Genomic DNA, 23,330 nt, shown 5'->3' on the forward strand with positions numbered 1-23,330 from the left:
ATATTTGAATACAGCCACTTTTCAGATATTCCAACAGCCCCGTTGTTGTTTTTTTTTTTCTTGCCACATCTTCCAGCTTTCAGGATCCCTGTGGACCCTGCGTGCAGTCTCTTGTCACTCTCAGTTTCCTGTATTTCCCCCACCCTGTTGTGCATAACCCGCAGCTGTGTGAGTTTATGGCTGTCTCTGGAGCAGCATTGCCTCAAGGTAGCTAGCAAGCCTGTGGAGGGGAACTTGTATGTGCACACACACACTGTGGACTGCTACTTGATAGCACCAAGTTGGTGTAGCCCCCCTGTTTTGCAAATATTCAAGAAATCTCTGTCTTTGTTTCAGTTTGTACTTCGGTGTGTTTGTGCTGCTTGATGTGCAGCCTTTACCCAAGTGGGTCTTTGGGAGGTGAATGTGACATGGCACAGTTACACCCCAGGCTCGAAGAGAAAAGGGCTTTAAGTCTGTGATGTTTCCTTTCCCTCCCAGGGAGAAATCTTCCTGTGCTGAGGTCAGTACTAATTGAAGCCTTTTGCAGCAGAGAAGCAGGAGTGAGTGCCGGGTGGGCTCCCTGGGCAGCAGCCTGGCCTTTCAGAGAGTGTGGTGAGATCACAGGCACGGCTTGATGGAGTCCTTGCTTATCCGACAGCCCCGCACTGGGGATGAGGGCATTGCTCCTTCATGCTCTGTGTCTGGGATGCTGGGTTAAAGTACTGCTACTTTCTACCAGGAGTAATAAAGAACGTATGACTGTCATGTGTTGTCTGGCTGTCTGTGGTGGTGGGTTTCCACTGGATACCTTTGGCTCATCCCCATATTTTGGAATTAGAGAAGCATGGAATGGTTTGGAAGGGATCTTAAAGATCATCTAAATCCAACCCCTCTACCATGAGCGGGGAAACCTCCCACTAGATCAGGTTGCTCAGAGCCCTGTCCCACCCTGCTGTGAACACTTCCAGGGCTGGGGCAGCCACACTTTCTCTGGGCAACCTCTTCCAGTGTCTCACCACCCTCACACTAAAGAATTTCTTCCTAATGTCAAACTCAAATCTGTCCTCCTTCAGTTTAAAAACATTATCCCTTGTCCTATCACTACAATCCCATGTTCAAAGTCCCTCCCCAGCTTTCCTGTTGCCCCTTTAGGTACTGGGAGGCCATTGTAACATCTCCCTGGAGCCTTCTCTTCTCTAGGCTGAACAACCCCAACTCTCTCAGCCTGTCTTCATAGGAGAGGTGCTCCAGCCTTCTGATCATCTTCATGGCCCTCCACTGGACTTGTTCCAACAGCTCCATATCCTTCTTATGCTGAGAACCCAGAAAATGCAGTCACGTTTCAGTCTTTTTTTTAGGGGCAAAAGTAGGAGAAGAGTGTAGATGCAGTGCTCCATACACAGCAGAGTGCCTGGCTGGCTAGACAGAGGGGGGACTGAAACTCTACTTCACACTAAGTGTGTCTGAGTAAAATTACCTGGTGGATTCTGGTGAAAAGTAATCAGAAAGCTCTGATCTGGGCCAGCATTGCAGACACTGAAGAAAATGCCAGGCTTTTCTGTGATTTTTTGGGTCAAATATGTTGTGGCAGAACAGAAAGAATTAGACCAGGATGAGTATTTGGTCAGAAAATCAATATTGTTGCTTAATCAATTGTTGCACCTAAGAAAGCCCCTTTTGGGGGATCCATATTGAACAAGCCTAGAAAGAACCAGTCCATAGATACATGAAGGTAGATGTCAGAGGAAAAATATTAGAGTGAATCAATATATTTCTCTTATAAACTAAGGTTCTTCTGAAGTCTGCTTAATTTAGCACCTACAGGCCCGTTTTTAAAAGGCACACACCCGCCTTGCATCTATGCATCCTAGCACTTAAGAGCTCAGATTCATTACAACTGTGTTGTACCACACAAGTACACGTATTTCTGACTGCAGCAAAATAATGCAACCAGCATTGTTTCAGTTTCAATTCATCCTGCCTCTTCTCTGCTGTTGCAAAGACAGTAGCATAATTACATAGGCAGTAGCAGCATACTGTGGCCAACATCTGACAAAGTACATCTCATCAGTTTCTTCTATGGAAGAAAAAGCCCAACATTTATATTAATCCAAGTTTTCCGAAAGCAGAGATATTCAAAACCGAGACACTTGAAGAGAGGCCAGAAGCTGCTTGTGTATGGGCTTGATTATGTTACAAAACACTGATTTCTCCATTTTAATTATTGACTTTATAGTAGAGGCACTGTTCAGAAATTTTGAGTAATTACATTCATTTTCAATTCCCATTTCTTTTAATTAGTTATGACTCAGACTTGATTTGTTATCTTACACTTCATTATTAAAGATAGCTATTAGAAATTGCCAGTGCACTTCATATAACCTCCCCCTTCCCCGTGCCCCATATGTAAATATAAGAGAAGGTGCTATTAGTGAAAGGTCAGAGGAGGTGTCCATTAAGTAAGCTTTCGTTATCGGTGACCACATGCCATGGATAAGAGCAGGGGAGGCACTAAATGGGTAAAGTCAGTCTGCAAGCCTTAAAGCATGTTACACCCCCTCATGAACATGCTTGGTCTGGTCTCAAGTGATCTTACATCAGTACAGTTGATCCCTTTTCCTCTTGGTGGAAGGATAAGCTGCCATAATATATGTTCATCTGACTGGGAAGTGACTTCATTCCCACAGTTGATTTGCCTTGACTTTCCTGAGAACCCCTGTGAAGACAAATCTTCAGTTGCAGCAGTATTTCTCTTAACCTACAAAATAATTGCCTCAGCTGAGATATGTCTCTGTTAGCTTTTTTAAAACGCTGACTTTTAAATAGCAGCATTTTCTGAATTACATCAGGCTGTATACAGTGTTTTCTTTTCTGCGTTGAAGTGGATTAGGAGAAGGTAGGTCTGTGATCTTTGGCCACACAAGATACTGGCTTAATTCTTAGTAGAAGTTTAGATTTTTGTAATTCTTGTTACAATCTATATGTTAAAGAGAAATATAACTAGGAATGAATTCTCTTTGTGGTGGAAAGTATAAAATGTAGCCCAAGCAGTCCAAAATGTGATCTAAATGCATGTATTTTAACATTATAGGTGACATGGCTGATAGGCAGAGCTGTTACACATCTTTCTACCTGCAATAGTTGCCCTTGTTTGGGCAACCATAGCCCTGACAGCATCAGCTACAGCCTTTGAATGCCACAGAACTGCTGTGCTCATGCAGTGACAGTGGGGTGGCATAAATGCATTAACTGATGGCTGAATGAGGCAGAGCACCTTGCAATGTAGAACACATTGGGGCTTCCCCCTGGCTTATACAGTTTATCCTCAGGTTTTTTTTTCAGAGTACTGAATTTTTTTATAAGTACTGAAATAATGTTACTCAAAAAGAACAGTAAGTTGTACTACCTGCCAATATAATTTATATAGATTAGGAGCAACTATCAATTTGAAGCATAACTCTTGTGGGTTTATTGGTTATTGCTTTTTTTTTAACCCTCACTTCAGGTTTAAAACATAATACTAGGTATGAGCTCCAGGGAAGTTTTATGGCTCTCCTTCTTTTTAATTTGTGAGAGTGAATAGACAATGCAACTTTCAGTGGAAAAACTTCTCCAGGAGTCCTATTTGTAAAGGATAAAGTCACTAACTTTTTGTTCCCAAGAAGTTTAAATTACACTCGGTTTTAAATTTGCAAAGCACGGTGTAATACATAAGACTAGCTCTAGATATCACTGGATGAGTGTTGGTAGTAATTTCACATTGTGCAGATAAGTGAACGAGCAGAATGCTTATCTTGTATTGATTCTGAGTTTATGAATGCTTAAGATGGTTCTCCATGTCACTGGTTTAAAATCTTTGATTAAAACAGTTGGGCTCGATGTTTAAATCAAATGTCATCCTGGTAATTTGCAATTAGTGAGTAAGCATTAGCAAAAATGGGAGAAAGCAGTGAGGTCACATAGAAAGTGATACCCAGACACCATATGTATTTATTAGTGTCACCTATGAAATTTATGAGGCAAAGTAGTGCTGAAAGAATTTGCTGTCTTTCGAAGCAATGCTCATTTGAGGAATTGCCTAAGATAAATGGGTTTGGCTAATTGAATCATACACTTTCAGAGTGTGCTACATATAAAACTAGACTAGGAAATAAATTAATTAAAGTATACATGCCCTTCTAATTAGTAATTGTTTCTGCTGTTTTAAGCAAATTTCAGTGGCACAAAGTAGCTGTTCCAGTGTAAACCTAATAATGGAGGCTATAATAACAGGTGTAAATTAACACAATGGAAAACATTTACAGAGTAACATTCTAAATTAAAAATGACATTAACAAGTCTGATTTTTAAAAAGCTGTGTAATTAACATTTATTCAACCCCTGACAAATTAGTGCAATACAAATCCTAGATTATTTTAGTTATAGCTTATAACATTTTTCGTGCTTTATTTTTGTTAAAGACTAAATGGAGCAAATGTGGTTCATTTTTCCAAGAACATGTCATATAAGGGCACTGACAAAGGAAAGGCAAAGAAAAAGAGAAACCAGAGATACTTACCCAAAGGCATTATTTTTGTAAGTGATGTGCAGGAATTGTTTGAATACTTAACAATATCACACCAGTCAGTGTTCTTGGTTATGTATGCTCAGAAATAAAACATTGTGAATGGTTTAAGTTTGGAGGAATGCAAGTACAAACAGAATAATATCTATTGTGCAATAAAATACTTTGATTCCCTCAAGTGCATCCTCAAAAAAAACATAATGTACTGCTAAGTGCTTAGCATTGATGTTTGTCTCTACAAATAAATACTGCCAGCAGTATTTTCTTTTTATGATGGCACCTAATAGATACAATGGCTTGAACAGGTAAGCAAAAACATCCAAACCAGTACAAAAAGAAATACATATTTACCTTAATTTGTGACAAGAGATGCCATAATTTTCACATTATAGAATACGTCTCATCAGAACACAAAATATAGTTTATCTGCACTATACAGATAACCTGTTTTCCTCTTTCTTGTTTTTTTTTGCTAAACCTGTCAGTGTAAAAAAGTTTCTTTTGGAGGAGAGCAGGGGAAGTTGTAAATTTTTTCAGCTTGCCCATGGAAAAGAAGTCACCATTGCTCAATTTATTTTTTGTACAATGTCTTCTGCTGTGTCATAAACTGCAACATGTGGTAGGAGAATTCAAACATCATGACTTCCTATTCCAAAAGTTTACTTGTTAGCCTGTATCCACTGCATAGTTGCAAATCCTGAAATAAAGTGAAAAACTAGTCCTTTTAGTGTGCAGCCTGCAGTGAACTTAATCTCCAGGACTCAGCTTTTGAGGTGGTTAGGTTCTTGCCAGCTGTGTTTTTCAACCATATATCCCCAAGGTGTTCCCAAAATCCACATAGATGAGAATCTTACTGAGTTGGCTCTGAATGGCTGGTGCTTAGTGTTTGGCATGAATGTTTGGCATATACAGTTTGACATAATTAAGATCTTATTCCATTCTTTTGCCGAATAAAGTAAAATAGCACCTTTGACATGAGTAGAGTTATGCCATTCACATCACCTGAAGTTGGTGACTGAGGGAGCAGTTGTGACATTTGGTTACAAAATGGTCTTATTCACCCCTTGCCTTTCCTGTTGTTGTAAAAGAAGATTCAGATCTTTTCTGCACCACAGAGTTTTGGGAATCAGAAGTAAATTTCTAATAGCAAATATAAGCTGCCATGAGTAGTGCCCCTTCTGGAATTTTGGTGTCAGAGATTGTTTTAAGATCTTGATCACTAGTGCAAGATAAGCATGGTTCATTTTGAGATGGTGGAAAAGATGTTCCTGCTCTCACATCTTACAGATCAGTTTCTGAATTCAGTGACTGCAGTAAGCAAAGTTTCTCTGTCCTTTAGCCTATAGATTAAAAAAAGCACAAACAAAAGATTACTCCAAATGATGGGCTGCATAGAGCCCTTATTCTGTCCCTCAGCTCTAAAGCAGGAGCAGCACACCTAGGCCAGCCTGACAGTAAGTAGCCTTTGTAGCACATGTGAGTCCCTCAGGATTGTGAAGGAGCTGGTCCCTAGCCCAGAAATTATCTGTATTTCATAAATGTTCCTCCCAGAAAAGCATCTGCCTTGTTAGGGAGAGTAGTAAGTCTTTGGCAGGTGCTAAGAGGCAGGTACTTATGGAGGAGAGACATGCCATACAATAATGTAAGGAGGCACTGTTGCTCATCTGGAGGGAGGAAAGGGAGTTGTGTTGGTCAGTGGATGAAGATTACCTATTCTTGTTTATTTTGTGTATTAAACCTGCCTGAGAAGAAACAAACAATAATAACTGTCTGCTGGTGGGGGCAGGATTGTGGAGAGGGCTGTTCTGAATTGAAGAAGCCATGAAGTAGGTTGTGGAGTAGATAGCCACCCTCTTCTAGCCCTTTCTTATCAAGTTAGATAGCATTTCTAAAATCGTATCTAAATCTTCTCTGCTGCCAATTAAGTTGTGTGACCTAGCAAACAGAGAGCACAATTCATCATTATATGCTCTACAACAAAGTTTTGTAAGTGGGAAGATCTTTATCATGTGTCTCGCAGTCTTCTCTTTTCTAAATCAGACAAACACAGTTTGTCCTTTTTCATACCTCACTCCTTCCTTCATCTGTCTCTCCTTGGCTACACCACCTCCTTCCTACAGCAGAGGTCCCCAGGCCAGGGCATGCATTTTCTCAGTGCCCAGCTGCAGGTCAGTTTCGGATCAAGTTAGTTGCCAAAAATATACATGCAACAGGAATAGACTGAAAGGAAGACCTAGAGGACTCGAGATGTTTTGTGTGCTTGAGTTTCTGAAATGGGACCCAAATGGGACCAGGAGTCATTCAGCTGTTTTTTCTGCTGCAGGATAATATTCGGGTTGTATCAGCTTCAGGGAACCTAGTGCCTTATGTCTCCTCCCGGAGACTGATCTAATGTTTACATGGCTGCTGTATTTTAGCTCTATGTATCTTTGAAGCTGTGTCACAGAGAGATTGTTCCTCCTTGCAAGCTTTTGTGACAACAGACATCAAATAGACTGCAATATGATAGATCCTGCACTGGAAGCAGGAGGCTGTTAACTCTGTAAAGTGCTTTCTAAGAATCAGCTAATGTTTGAGGGTTATACACTTTTGCAGGCATTTGGACAAAGTAGATTCATTATGTGAGATGAAGTTCAGGAATTTCTGTTCTGTTTGATTTGGCCTTGGGCAGATACACAGAGCAGTATGGTCTTTATCTTTCATGTAAGATATCTTTCAAGAAAGATATTTATTGTAGGATGGTAAACCTAGCGTGCTGATTTGGTTGGGCAGGATTTTTGGTAGTGGGGGAAGGGCCCCAGGGGTGCTTCCTGGATGAAGCTGAGAAGCTCCCCCTGCTCCAAACCCAGCCAAGGAGCTATTAGAGGGACAACAGATGCACCTCAGCGATTAACATACGAAAGAACAGATAGAACCTGAGCAGAGGAACACTTATGTAAGAAGAGCTGTGCTGGAGAGGCAGATCGGTGCTGGTGGTTGGTGAGGAAGAAGGGGAAGAAGGTGCCCAAGCAGAAGTTTCCCTGCAACCCATAGCGAGATGGCAGCTGTGCCCCTGCACTCATGGAGAAAAGTAGTGGAACATTCCCTGAAGGTGCCAGGAGGGGTGAGCTTGGCCACTGGACTTGTATTTTATGACCAGTGTACTCTGATTGTGCAGCTTTGGAAGACCCCGGCACCAGGGGAGGTGGCTGTTCCCAAAGCAGCCCCTGACTCTGTGGGAAGCCCAGGCTGGAGCAGCTCCGGACCTCGTGGGAAGGACTCATGAAAGAGAAGTTCGTGGAGGACTCTCTGCCATGGGAGGGACCCTGTGGGGAAGCAGGGAAGGACTGTGAGGAATCCTTCTTCCTGAGGATGAAGGAGCAGCAGGCACCACCAGCCTGTGAACTGACTCTAAACCCCATCCCCTGTCCCCCTGTGCCACTGGGGGGAAGGAGGGAGAGAAACCGGGAACAAAGGGATTGGGGCCCGGGAAGAAGGGAGGGGTGGGGTAACATATGCAAGCCCTGCTCCGTGTGTGTCTGTGTCTTGTGGGTGTTTTATTAGTGTGAAGTTAAATTATTATTTTTCCCCAAGTTGAGTCTGTTTTGCCCAGGACCTTAATCGGTGAAGAGCCCTCCTTGTCCTTTGTCTCGACCCATAAGCTTCTTCGTCCTCCTCATCCCAGAGTGTTTGTGTGAGGGGGAGTTGAGTGAGCGGCCATGGGGCTGTTCCTTTGTTGTCGTGTTGGGCCCAAACCACGACACGTAGGCTTTCAAATTCTTAAAGAAAATATTAATTGGAAATGGATTAAGTTTAAATAATATTATCTTCAGCTTGATGCTCATGCCTACCCAACTAGTTAAGTCCTTTTTATTTTGTGTGTTGTCCCTTTCATGGTTTCTTCCCCGAGATTCTAATTAATTTCTCTTTTTCATGGTATGTCATTAGTATCAAATTAGGTAGGCTAGGCATTCCCACATCTGAAACTGCAAAATGTTATTTAGAATTATGTAAAAACTCAGATATCTTAGATAAAACTTTGTCATTGAGTTACTAAAATACTACAAACCCAGCAAAACAGGTTCACAGCAAAATAGAACATGGGTGTTACAATTATTTAACAGTTTTCTAAGGAGCTGTTCCAAATTTAAAACTGAAGAAATTCAGTGAGCTTATTTTCTTTTACTTGTGTTTAAAAAATGAAACAGAATATATTTACATAAGTCTTTTACTTTCCATTACCTAGAAGGAAATAATTCTCTGCCTATGTTACTGAGAAGCTATATCAGGATTTCTGCTCAGGGAAGTGTTAAGGAAGGCTAAATGTAGTAGCAGTTTTCTGCTTAACACGGCATGCTAGCAACAAAATATTCTCTTGCTAATAACAGCTTCTGTTTATTTTTTGCACTGGGATATTCCAGTTACCAAGTGTGAATTATTCTGTGCTTTGTTTGGATTTAAATAACGATCAAGTTCACCTGCAGTGGTCTAGTTTTGTGCTCTCTCCCTGTCATTTTTTTCTCCACAGTGGGCCCGTCCAGCAGGGTTGGGAGGCATCAGCAAGCAGCTTTTTCACCTTTCTGTTCAGTGCTATTTCAGGTTTCTGCCAGCAACTAACACCAATGGAGTAACTCCCCCGTTCACTTGAGTTACAGCCCACTCCAGGAACACCACCTCTCCAACGTGCAGAGATGCTGGCTTCTGGTGGAAAAAAGAGAGTGCTATTAGATCTACCAGAGTAATCCCATGTCTTTAAAATGTTTAACACCTTCCACGAGGTTCAAATGTTACTTCTTAACAAGAATTTGGGTATCTATTGTGCGGCTTTTGATTGTCATCACTTTTAAGACTAGAGAGCCTGAGAGTGTGTGAACAGCTAAGGATGGATAAGGGTCAGGGCAGAGCTTGCCTTGTCTTCGAAATCCTACCCATCCCAGTCCTGTCCCATCCCCAGAGGACTGAGGCATCATAGGTTGATAATGTACCAATACAAAGCTGCAGGATGTTTCCTCCTGTGTGGATTCTTTTTTCTACTGCAAAAGATCTCCTATTTTAAGCATCACCATATTGTTGGCTCTTCTGAACTGGAAAATCAAAGGAATTTCCTTCATACTTGTTCCACTTTCTTTTGTTTGGTTTTTTTGTGTGTGTGTGTTTGTTTGTATTTAATGAGTGTTTTAACTCCTTTTGTTCATATTCTATTAACCTAGTGAAGCGGGAGAAAATTAAATTATGACTTTTTTTTTTTTAATGCAAAACCTGTGAGAGAAGGATTTTAGTCCTCCTGAATTTTTCCCATGAAACCAGCTTCAGTGGGCTTTCTGGGAGGGCACACATTTCATGTTCTTGGACACTGGAATGAGAGAAGATCAAACTGAAGTTCGATGTTATGAAACATTTTTTTTTAAATGCAGGAAAAAATTACTCAGATTTCTAAGCTTCCTAGCCTAATAAAAGGAGAACTTTGCTGTGAAAAATTCAAATAACAATGTTGTAGACATCTCCCAGATCCCTGCTTTTAGAATAATACATACAAATTAGACCCTTCCTCATGCTTTTACAACAATACATAGAATTTAGATACCTCTTACCAATTTTAGAATGAAACACTTAATAATTTTACACCTTACAATTCAGGTAAATGATATCCTTATAATTTACTGTGGCACGAATATGCATTTATGAACTCAGACTTCAAATAAAGTATACGGGACAAATAAAACATTTCTCCCTTACAAGCTTTTATTGTCATGCTTAAAGCTAAAATTTGCTGAGAAAAAGTAGTGAGGGTGAGGCAGCTGTTAGAGAGTGAGAGGACAATGTATCTGGCTTCATCCAGTCACTCCCCCACTTTGGGCTGGAACCAGGCTGATCCCTTTCAACAGGCAGCACCTGCCTCTGGCACCGTCCCTACACAGATATCTCTGGAATAGCTTCTGCATCTACCACATCCATTAAAGCTTCTGCATCATCTTGTGTCATTTTTATGTCATTTTCTTCAGATTTGGCAATATTTAAAGAAATTTCAACCTGCTTGGAAGCAAGGCACTCAGACATTTATGCTGTTTCTGTGAGTTACAATACAGGAGCTTATTTTGCTCTTTATTGTTTAGGGTTTTGTATTCCAGACATGTTAGATTTTGTTTTGTATTGTATTTGTGTTATGGTTGTGTCACCACCACTCTTCTTAGGCAGAGGAAGAGTGTCAAGAGAGGCACAGACAAGCAAACAAAAAAATAGGGGTTTGTTTCAAATGTTTGTTGTTTTGTTCTTGTTTGGGGTTTTTTTCTATAGTGAGGGATAAAATGCCTCAACTGCCCATTGCATGTCACTTAAAGAAGGGAGCGCATGGGGGCTCCTCCGTCCAGCTCTGAAGGTGAGCAGCATGAGTTATAATGTAGTCGTCTTCATGGGCAGAATGAGTTTGGGCTAGCATGTGTAAGAAGCTTACATGAATTACAGCCGTCACGGGGCGTGGAAGTTTTAACTTTTTCATAATTTTAACATGTATGCATTTTTATTCATGTCTGAACACAAAGTATCCTTTTATGCATGGTTGTCCTGGTTTTGGCTAACTTCTTTGCCTAGTTTTTATTGCCTTGATATCCCTTAGGGCTATGTGTCAAAATATGACACAGCCACACAGGGCAGGCAGGCTGTAATGAGTAAGAAACTAAAAGTTACATGGTTTGTGTGCTGGGCACTTTCCTCTTGCAAGTTCCAGGGATATGTGGTGATGCCGTTACTTATACAGGTCCAGTTTATGTTCTCCATTTTCAGAAGGAAGTACTGGGAAGAAAGTAACATTTGCTATAGCTTAAATATGTATCATGTCTTTTAGAGAAGCTAGATAGCTGTATGGTGCAAGGTAGTATGATTGGCTAATACTAATTTCTTGTGAAAGGAGAGTGAAACATCATCTATATAAGCATTTTTTCCCTCTCTGTAGCTCAAAGTTGTATATAAACCACAACTTTATTTGGTTTTTGAACCCAGACTTCTTACAGTGGTCCTTTTTTGTTCATATAAAGCAAGCTGTCTATGTCTAGATAGATTTAGATTTACGTTTATATATTTTTTTATTATTTTTTTTTCCATTTTCTATTGTTCTGCCTCAATTGAGCGAAATGAAGATGAAACCTCATAATTCCCCATTATAAGATTTTGTACTTACAGACTCAGATGCAAGCAATTTCTAAAACCAATCACAATTTCTTTGTATAGTTAGCTACATTCCAGGTGTTCATATAAACAAAAGTACTGGTTTTAGTAGATTTATTATTTGGACATTGGCAGTGGTCGATTCTTTTTGTATCTGTAGAAGTGGCATAGGGTTTAATTACTTTGGTTGTTGCTTTACCTGTATTTGCAGTGGTTAACATAATCCAAATTTATTTTTATCATGTAGACATGCTAACATACATCTGTTTAAAACTCAGTCCAGCCTTACCTGTATGTAGTGATGATTTCTCTGTAATATATAAAATAATATAATAAGTTATCTGTCTACCTATAAAATATGAAAGATAAATTAAATCAAGGCATTCCAAAACATAATTATTCTATTTCAACAGAAACCAAACTTAATGACTGTCCATGAAAGATCTCACAAAGAGATTTTCTGTGAATACATAACATCTGATGACTTATGCACTGACTTGTGCATAAATTTTTTTTCCAGACTGAGGCTGTTGTGTGGTTTCCATAATGCTGTAAATCATGATTAAACACATTAGAAAGATTGTCGCCCAAGATCCATTTTAAGCCAACTGCAACATAGTACAATATAAAATTTACATCATTTTCTTGATTAACCCTGATGAACCTCCAGTCATTATCCATTATAGTAAGAGTAAATTGGAAATGTTGCTTTGTTAATAAAACATGTATAGACGTTTTCATGAGTCATAGATTTGATGGTTACTAACAGCTGACACATTCATAATGAAATACCACACTTCAGCTTTCCATGCAAGTACAATACTACATAAAGCTGCAGTCCTCTGTGTTGTACTTCAGTGCTGTATTTCTTTGCCTTTTGGACATTAGATAATTTTGAATGTTTAGCTAAAATCAAGGGCACAGAATATAAATACAGGCAAGAGTTTTCACAGCCTTTATGTTTAAGTACTGAATCTCTGTGTCTTTCACTTACGTGTCATAGGGGTTCTTGGCAGTATCAGGAGCATTTAACAACTTCAGCTAAAACTGCTGGTCTTTATTATCCATGGAAGCTTTGGTCCTTTTGCTACTATGCCAGAAATGTTTCCTAATAGAGGTTGCTGTTATCTCTGTAGTGGCAGAGTGCTCTTAGATCTGGCCTTAATGATTCATTAAGGTCTTTGCATTTGCTGCTTTAAGTCAGATGGCACCAGGGTGATTTGCTTTATAACATTTTTTTACCAGTTACAGAGCTTTCCATTTTTGTGTGCTATGTGAAGGTGAAGTATACCTTGCTGTACTTCTGAGTCCTGCAATTAGCTGTGGGTAGATGGATCACTGTTCAGAACCCCTGAAAAGAATAGGCTATTTAAATTGCTAGAGAAAAATGGGAGCGAGAAGGTTTGTTGTTTTCCTGAAAAAGACCTTTTGTTAAAAGAACATAGAGGCAAACCATGATTTTTCACAATTTTTGGGGTACTTGTTTGAATTTTTTTTCCCCACTACTGAAAACCTTTACTGACTGAAATCTAGTTTTCAGCAAACACATCAACATGAAGCTAAACAAACATTTTGAATAAAGAATTAAACATTTGCTGCAAAATGTCAAATAGTTTCTTAAAAGGCCGTATGCTTTACATTGCATTTTACATGTTCAGAACATCCCTAGAAATTAGTCAATGGTAGGAGTAAATTCAGTTTATTCCAATATTCAGTCTGTAAACTCTTCAGGATACACACCAACACTATATGAATAATTTGCCTATGAGTGCGCATCCTCTACAAAGATGAGCCGGATGCCTGATCAAAAGAAAACCCCTGTAATTTTGTACTAATTATGACTGTAAGGAGCCTATAGAAGAAGTTTTAAGAAAAACTAACAACAGGCAAGCTTGGCAGATGGTAACTTGAACAATTTCCCATGCATAAGGATGTAGAAATCCTTGTGGAGAAAAACAGACAAGGGGGGCGTTGTGTCTGACATCTCTGGCAGGGCAGCAATGTAAGAAGAAACTGGATCAGATATACACATCCCCAAGTTAGGTAAGGCCATTGGGTAGCAGCCCAGGGAACTCAGCAGTGTTAGGTCAGGGAGAAAAAGAGATTCCTTATTGATCCCCTCAGCTGTTGTATTTGTGAATTACAACAAAAAGTAACATTAACAAAATCAAATGAAAGGGCTTGTCTGTCCTTTGTTGGGTTGGTGCTCTTCAGTCTTCTTGTGTTTTTTTTTCTCTCCACTGGAAAAATGTGGATGAGGATACAAAAGGAATACTTTCCCCTATTCATCTACAGTATCTGTTTCTTGGCAGCCTAGATCTCCATTTAATTTCTGGAGGTTTTACATATCGTTTTGGATTGTGGAGAAAAAGGAGCACCCATTCCAGGTGTAAGATTATTAATAATGGTGAAGTTGTAATTTGGGAATACACTTTCAAACAATAAATTGTTAGAGCAGTGCAATTAAAAGTTATAGTAATGCTCTGTTTTTAACTTGACTCCATGTCATTATTAGATCTTTATCCATGTCAGGTGTTTTGGCAGCAGTTTTAGGTTTATAAAAAGAGAGCACCAGCACTTAATAGCAAAAATAACATAGTAAGCCACTGACTATAGAATACCTCTTAATACTGAATGGTGTGTTTTTTGCTATCTATGTATACTGTAGGTATGGGTTGGTAGATTTTTACAATGTGATGAAGTAATCCTGAAACTAAAAAGAAAAAAAAAAAAGACAACAACAACAAAAAAAAGACACAACTGGATTTCTCTCATTGGGCAAAACTTCACTGAGGGAAGAAAATGTGCACATTTTGTCAGAAGCTGGAATAAGTGCTCTTGTACAAGCAGATGTTGAACTAAATTGGATTTTTTTTTTTTTTTACTGTTCCTCTGTTGTGGTGTTTACTGCTCTGACTCAACAACCTAGATCCCAGTCTCAATTGCAACCCTAGGTTTTCCTAATGTTTCAGTACATATTTAAAGTTCAGTCAGGTTGCATGCAAAGTGCTCACATTTTGTGAATGTTGGATGTGAGCCCCTGTAAGATAATAACTGTGCCCACAATTAGTCTTTCCTTGGTTCCTTCCAGTCGCCCAGCGTGAGTCCTCAGAAGATCTGTCTGGAACGCTCAGATGCTGATTTTGCAGCTATGATGCATATATATGCATTCGTTTGGTAGATGTGATATATCTGTCCCTGAAAATATAGCTCCTGGTTTCAGACTCAGAATTTCCAGGCAGATAATTAAAGCAATCTCACACCTTCCAGCCCGCACCTGCCACCGCACAGGCCCAGCTTGGCTCCCCCTGATCGTATTCATGTTTAGATGGTAGTGTTTCATGGTTAATACAAATCATAAACAGGCTGTAAAAGCTGAGGCCTCAATGAATCCTAGCTCTAAAAGTGCTGGAAGCTAAATTTTTAAAACTGATACTGCAAAGTGAAAAATGAAATTTAACCAGGCATTTTGGTGAAGGAAAAATAATTTATTGGATGTAAGATGAAAAGCTGTGAGAGTAAACATCAATCTCATCTTAGACACATGTCATTGATTGATGTTTGCTCTGTGCTGCTGCCTGGAGGTAAACTCTTTGAAATAGCAAAGTAGGTACTTTATCTGTCTGTGGATAGGCACACAGTTTGTTAACTTACTGCTTTTTTGAGACCCTGCTACATCTTTATGTTCAATCAAAGTGAACACAGTAAATCAGAGTAATTGCTTTACCCCACGGCATTTCTGTTTGTAAATGGGAAAAAATACTGTAAAAATCCTCAAATTAACTTCAATGTGGATGAGGATACAAAAGGAATACTTTCCCCTATTCATCTACAGTATCTGCTTCTTGGCAGCCTAGATCTCCATTTAATTTCTGGAGGTTTTACATATCGTTTTGGATTGTGGAGAAAAATGAGCACCCATTCCAGGTGTAAGATTATTAATAATGGTGAAGTTGTAATTTGGGAATACACTTTCAAACAATAAATTGTTAGAGCAGTGCAATTAAAAGTTATAGTAATGCTCTGTTTTTAACTTGACTCCATGTCATTATTAGATCTTTATCCATGTCAGGTGTTTTGGCAGCAGTTTTAGGTTTATAAAAAGAGAGCACCAGCACTTAATAGCAAAAATAACATAGTAAGCCACTGACTATAGAATACCTCTTAATACTGAATGGTGTGTTTTTTGCTATCTATGTATACTGTAGGTATGGGTTGGTAGATTTTTACAATGTGATGAAGTAATCCTGAAACTAAAAAGAAAAAAAAAAAAGACAACAACAAAAAAAAAAAGACACAACTGGATTTCTCTCATTGAGCAAAACTTCACTGAGGGATAGAAAATGTGCACATTTTGTCAGAAGCTGGAATAAGTGCTCTTGTACAAGCAGATGTTGAACTAAATTGGATTTTTTTTTTTTTTTTACTGTTCCTCTGTTGTGGTGTTTACTGCTCTGACTCAACAACCTAGATCCCAGTCTCAATTGCAACCCTAGGTTTTCCTAATGTTTCAGTACATATTTAAAGTTCAGTCAGGTTGCATGCAAAGTGCTCACATTTTGTGAATGTTGGATGTGAGCCCCTGTAAGATAATAACTGTGCCCACAATTAGTCTTTCCTTGGTTCCTTCCAGTCGCCCAGCGTGAGTCCTCAGAAGATCTGTCTGGAACTCTCAGATGCTGATTTTGCAGCTATGATGCATATATATGCATTCGTTTGGTAGATGTGATATATCTGTCCCTGAAAATATAGCTCCTGGTTTCAGACTCAGAATTTCCAGGCAGATAATTAAAGCAATCTCACACCTTCCAGCCCGCACCTGCCACCGCACAGGCCCAGCTTGGCTCCCCCTGATCGTATTCATGTTTAGATGGTAGTGTTTCATGGTTAATACAAATCATAAACAGGCTGTAAAAGCTGAGGCCTCAATGAATCCTAGCTCTAAAAGTGCTGGAAGCTAAATTTTTAAAACTGATACTGCAAAGTGAAAAATGAAATTTAACCAGGCATTTTGGTGAAGGAAAAATAATTTATTGGATGTAAGATGAAAAGCTGTGAGAGTAAACATCAATCTCATCTTAGACACATGTCATTGATTGATGTTTGCTCTGTGCTGCTGCCTGGAGGTAAACTCTTTGAAATAGCAAAGTAGGTACTTTATCTGTCTGTGGATAGGCACACAGTTTGTTAACTTACTGCTTTTTTGAGACCCTGCTACATCTTTATGTTCAATCAAAGTGAACACAGTAAATCAGAGTAATTGCTTTACCCCACGGCATTTCTATTTGTAAATGGGAAAAAATACTGTAAAAATCCTCAAATTAACTTCTGCTGTTTAAGCTAGATAAAAAGTCTAAAAAAGTCAGTTGCAAGCTAGGAAGCTGTTTTATTGATTATACCACTTGTTCATCAAAGCTACTCCCTTTGTAATGATCAAACTGAGAGTTCAATGTCTATAGGGAAATCATATAATGCTCAAAAATGTAAGGTTGCCATCACTAAGAGCTCCCCATAACCCACTAGCAATGAGTTCCCAAACTATTGTTTATACTTAGCTGAAAATGGAACTGGTACCAAGAAACTGGCCAGTGAAAACCATGGACATGCACAGCAAAATAAAAAGCAGGCATTAAATGATAGCACTTCCATATCAAGCACCACAGTTCAGGAAGTAAAATATTCTGAATTGTTGCAATTAAATTGTCAGAATTAAAACTGTTTTCTAAAAGTGTTTGGGGTTATTACCTTTACCAGGTCTCTGGCTGGTTAGTCCTTTTGTATTTTAAAATACTGCAGAGATATGGGAACGACAACAAATTTAATTTCAGAATCCAATTTCTATTCTGAATTCAGTTGCATAATCACTGTCCTGCATTAGGATTGGAGTGTTGGGGTTTTTTCTGTTGTGTTGTGTAAGGTTTTCCCTGGGGTTACGCATTTAGCTACTTTGGCATAAATGTGGTAATTCAGGGGAGAATTAGGATATTAAACATTTAAGACATTGTTCTCACTTCAGACAGAAATTTAGTATATTGGCATGTGTGCCAGATTATAATTTGCAGGCAAATGTTGAGAATAATCAGTAAATAATTTTAAAATTTATTTTCTTGAAATATTGCCTGTTTTTCATGGTTTTGGAGCAGTTCCAACTTTGTTCATAATTCAGAAATGACCGTGTGCTGAAATTTAATTTCAAAGATATATGTGTCCTCACAGAAAACTTCTTCACAGGGCTAGTTTTATTCTTGAAATGCATGTATCTTTTAGTCACTTACGGTGTGGGTTGTGTTTTCAGTGGTTTGTTTGTTTGTTTGTTTGTTTGTTTGTAAGGTGGTCAACTCTGTAGACTTGGGCGGATATTCAGGGACTCCACCTGGCAGCTTGGGGATACTGTCTTTTCCATGGTGCTGGGAGGGTGGGTATTGCTGTCTGATGGCATTTTGTATGGATATTCTTAATCTGATTATGGAAGAAGAAGGGCCAGTTTGATCAAAATTAGGGAATTATACAGCCTCTGGGAAAAAAGCTCAGCCCTTGCAAATGGGATCTAGATCTTCTGTAGCAAAGGCCTGCCAGGTGCCCACAGAAATATCGGTTTTGCCTATCTAAGGAGACGTCGCATGTTAGTGTAAAGTGTCAGCTCTGCTTTTGTCATGTCTGGACTTCATGTTCTGAAAGTTTTATGCAAAGTGCCACATGTAGCTGCTGAGGTGAAGGAGATCTGCTTCCTGGGTCAAAAACATTAAATATAAAAAACCAAACTGCTCCTGCTAAGTCCGTATCATGATATTTGTATGGGTGGGCAGGCAGAAGGAAGATTATGTGTCTGTTTCTGTGTGTGTTGCAAAACCCTCATGATTCAGAGAATAATGAACTAAATCTTTGAAACGGAAAATTATATTGGAAGGTCTGGAAAGGCAAAGGTGTGACTGCAGATTACTGCAAGCTATAACAAATTCAGTAATTGTCACCATGTGTGCGTGTGTATACATGTGCTAACACCTTCCTCTGTGGTGCTGGTAAGGCAGCTTGGCTCACTTTCACTTTCCTTTGCCAGAAAACAAACTGATGCTAGGCTAGGGAGCACCAGTGAACTCGCCCTCAATTTATGTGCCCATTTCTTTTACAGCCTCAAAGATGCCAGCTGTTAAAACTCACCTGCCATGGCAGGGACACCTCCCACTAGACTAGGTTGCTCGAACCTCCATCCAACCGGGGCCCACTCAGAGGGGACAGCCACAACTTCTCTGAGCAGCCTATTCTAGTATCTTACCACCCTCACAGTAAAACATTTCTTCCTAATATCTAATAAATATCTACCCTGTTTGAGCTTAAAACTCCTTCCCCTTGTCCTATCACTACAAGTCCTTGTAAAACCTTGTAAGCCCCTCCCCAGCTTTCCTGTACCCTCTTCAGGAACTGAAAGGCTGCTGTAAGGTCTCCCTGGAACCTTCTCTTCTCCAGGCTGAACAGCCCTAACTCTCTCAGCCTGTCTTCACAGGAGAGGTGCTCCAGCCCTCTGGTCATCTTCGTGGCCCTGCTCTGGACTCACTCCAAGAGCTCCTTGTCCTTCTTGTGTTGGAGGCCCCAGAGTTGGACAGAGTACTCCATCTGCTAAAGCATGTAATTCATCAGTGAAGGTGCACTGCTTTAGTTTGTGGAAAAGGACATCTTTCTCTGAACACAAAACTTGAGCATTCCCTAAAACTGAAGGACAGGAGGATATGTTGGTATGTTGGTGCATTGTCTCCACCCAGTTCATAGTGGAGATCAGATCTAGGTTGTTCCTAGTAGCGACATCTGAGGGAGGTAAATTGAGTCAGAAGCAGCGTGCTTTCAAAACAAACAAACAAACAAACAAATAAAATAGAAGAAGAAGGAAAAGGAGACTCTTCAACACTTAAAACTTTAGGCTTTTTATATGATTGCTATCAGCCTAGCTTGAGACTACATAATTCTTTGGACTTTGAAGGAGATTAAATACAGTCCCAGGTTTTTCAGGTAAGGTTATTGCTCTGCTCCCAGGCTCTCCCCTGAGCCATCTCTGTCTATTTCTAATTAAGGACTAAAGGAAGCAGTTCCTTCTGATGTCAGGATTAGTGTGAAGAAAGCTGTGAGTGTTTCTGTCAGTACTGTGGGAAGGCTGGTGCTGCAGCCACCCTCCTGTCAGGCACCAGAGCTCTGGGACTCTTCTCGTCAGGCTGGTCTTGTGGGGAGTTGTGCTCACCTACTGCATGGCCGAAGAACAGATACCAAGCAACATGATCTTCCACAAGTCATCACAACAGATTAAAATTTGAGCAGTGTACCTATTCTGAGAAGTCTGGCAATCCGCTGGTATTCTGATCCATAGAGTAACTTGAGAGTGAAATAATTCAAAGCATCATAGAAGAAGCAGAGGAGAGCTGCTGTGACTGTGTGATGGTGATGGTGTGTTGAAGGTGCTTTGAACCTGAGACACTGTTATTTGGTCATAATTAGCATGTCTAGTATGTGTCTTGGCAGATCTTAAGGCTGAGATAAATCAGTGTGTTTTTAAAGCAGTGTGCTAAATTCCAGATAGTGTAATTTTTACAATGCAACCTTTATTCAACTATTGCAAGTATTTAACTTGTTACTCATGCTACAGTTCATGTACTTTGAACATTAATTTGAAACAGATGCAACATTTAAAAAATGACAATGCACCATTTAAAAAGTATTTTGAAACTATTTGAATTAATCCTTTTGTATTTGACCTGTATGAAACAAATATAAATAAGACTGACTTTTGAGAGACTAATGCTTGCATGTTCTTCAGTTTGCAAGTCTTGCAAACCTGCTTCTCCATTTTGGACCATACTACCAAAACTCTTGGTCAATAAACTGGTGTGTGAGCATGCATGTAATGCATGTAGATACAGATACACTACCCACATACACAGGCACACCCTGATGAGGAAAAAATATTGAGATTTTTCATGAACTTGTTCTTCATGGCTTAGCTATGGAAAAGAAACAGTGTAAACAATTGAAAAAGTACATAGAAATTTGGAATTGTTTTAAATTACAAATTTTAAAAAAGAAGGAAGAAAACTATGAAGAAGAATAATTTGCCATTAACTGAAGTATTTGCAATAAAGGCAATTATAGCAGTTGTCAGTATTCTTCTTGAACAAACATAAACAAATACATTTGGTGACATGTGTTTGAGGAAATGTGATTGTTGCAATGTTCATGCAAATAAGGAGCAGCCTCACAAATGCTAGAGATTTTGCCATCTGGTATTAGCAAAGGAGTACAACTCTCAACTTGTAGCTCTTCCTGACTTACTGCTGATAGATGGCATATCAGGCATTGTCTCATGGTTTTGCCATTTGCATACACACTCTGAATTATTGCAGGTTGTGCATTGTATTGCCAACACTGGACTTTTCATTTGAGAAGGGGATTCAGAGATCTGACAACTTGTATGCCTTCATCAAATATCTCTCCATCAAATAAAGGGATAAAAATGTCCTTCCACTTTACGAGTATTACCCCAGTGCATTTTTAAATTTGTGTGAGTCATAGCGAAGAATGTTGCACTTGTTTACTTGCTAGAAAGCAGGTAGAGATCAGTATTATAATTAATCCCAGAGGAGCTGCCCACCTCTATTTGACTGCAGGCTAGAGTCCAAATGCAAAGCATCTCAAAGAGTCTGGAGGTTCTGGATGACAAAATGTGTCTGAGAATGAACTTGTAGATCCCTGTGGCTCCAGGAAAACCCAATCCAATGGCAGCTATTCAGGGTGGCAGGAAGTCTACTTTTCACACACATGGTGTTGTAAGAAAGTATTTTACCCTGACTTAATTGATGGGAGTATGCTCAGATAACATGATGTAGCAACTGAGGACCATTACTCACCTATCTCTGCCTCTGGCCTCTGCAGCATGTGCAGCGGATGATCTCTGTTCACAGGGACCCCATGGGGAGGCCTACACTACCCCCATTCTTCACAGAGGATGGCAATTTCCCATGCCCAAAACTCTACCCCTATGATTGTCTCCTCATGACATTGCTTTTCAAAGAGAGGGTGTTGTTGTGAATAACAAGCATTGCTTGTGAAAAATACAGGACAGAACAAAAAAACCTTAGTGGAATAAACAAGCTGGTCGTTGGAAGCTCTCTCCAATCTGCTGTATTGCAACCCTCTGTTCACAATTAACCCCAGTGTTTGAGACCTCTCCTCAGCATTTGGCATCTGCCCTCAGGTGCCCTCAGATCCATCCGATAAGTACTCCACCTTCCAGTTATCAGCATTAACCACTAAACATGAGAGTTTGTGTCTGTTTGGTGACTGGTAAGACCTTGTTTTTAAATAGTAATAGTATCTAACATATCCTGTGTATTTTCAGCTCTCTCAAGTCTTGAATTAGAATCAGATAGCTGTTGGCCTTTTTACTGCCTTGCCTGAGGCATACTAGGTAGCATCACGTGGGTAGCCAATACAACATATGTTTTCCTAACTGGGAAGCTGGTTAGCAAGACAACCTTCTTCTTATTAACACATGGTGCACTTACATGACATTAATGTATATTTCTACTTTACAGATTTACAGTGCCAGAAGAAAGGCATTAGCTGAGCTAAGCAAAATAAGCAATCAGTGCACTCATCATATTGTCCTGAAATAACACATAAACCTTCTTAGGCGCATTGGTTTCCTTCGTGAGAAGAATAAAACACAGCAGACTGAAATGTGTGAAGCTGTGTTGTTCTGTGGAAATTCATGGAAAGGATTCTCTGGTTTATGTTGTCATGCATTCACCTAGAATTGGGGGCGGGGTGGGGGAAAGGTAAAAAAAAAAAAGTTAGTTTTTATCCTGGATGTCTGTATTTGTGCCAGGCCAGTTAATTTCTAAAAATTAATACTGTTGTGTAATGCAGTGATTGTATTCTTTCTCCAGCTACACTCTTAATAGTCACACAGAGACTGTCGTGCCAGTAGTCATTTATTCATGCTCTGAAGTTGTGATAGTGTCAAATCTATCAGAAAGAGGAATTGTTTCAGTAGTAGTTTCATGACTTGGCTGATTAACAGAGATCAGAAGAAGCAGCCTAACTGTGGAAACCACTACAGCATGTAGTTTTAACAGCTCTTTAGGGAGCTAGTTAATGAAAGAATCACTACAGAAACACATCTATGTGAAAAAAAGGAGCATTCTCCTACAACACTCAGAGGATATGTCATAAGTGGAAATATGTTCATAATTTCTATTTACTCATAGCTGTAATTACCATCTGCCTTAAGAGTACTTTCAGTCTTTGTCAAAGTTGCTTAGATGTTTCCTTTGTCACATTTCAAGCAGAGAAGTTCTGCACAGACTAGATCTTGTCCTGTGATTTCTTTTTTTATTCTTCTGTAAGAATTTAATTATCTAGTCTCTGTGTGAAGAAAGCACCAGCATTCCCAGAGACCTGAGCCTCCCCAGCCTGCTTGGACTGGCATTCATCTGATTCATGTTCTTGCTTATTCTTGCCATCTGTCTGCAAATCAGAGTTCTTCACTGTTAAATTCACGCTGGTTTATATGTTGCCCGCTAATTTTTAACTCTTAAAAAGCTATTTCATTTTATTTTATTTTATTTTATTTTATTTTATTTTATTTTATTTTATTTTATTT

The 23,330-nt window shown here is 39.4% G+C and overlaps 1 protein-coding gene across 1 annotated transcript in view; it reads left to right on the forward strand.

Moving 5' to 3' along the window:
- AFF3 (AF4/FMR2 family, member 3) overlaps positions 1-23,330 on the forward strand; it is a 345,281-nt gene that overhangs the window by 37,234 nt on the left and 284,717 nt on the right. The window lies entirely within an intron of this gene.

Source organism: Chaetura pelagica, unplaced genomic scaffold (assembly GCF_000747805.2).
Source record: "Chaetura pelagica isolate M959 unplaced genomic scaffold, ChaPel_1.0 scaffold377, whole genome shotgun sequence".
NCBI classification, from domain to species: domain Eukaryota; kingdom Metazoa; phylum Chordata; class Aves; order Apodiformes; family Apodidae; genus Chaetura; species Chaetura pelagica.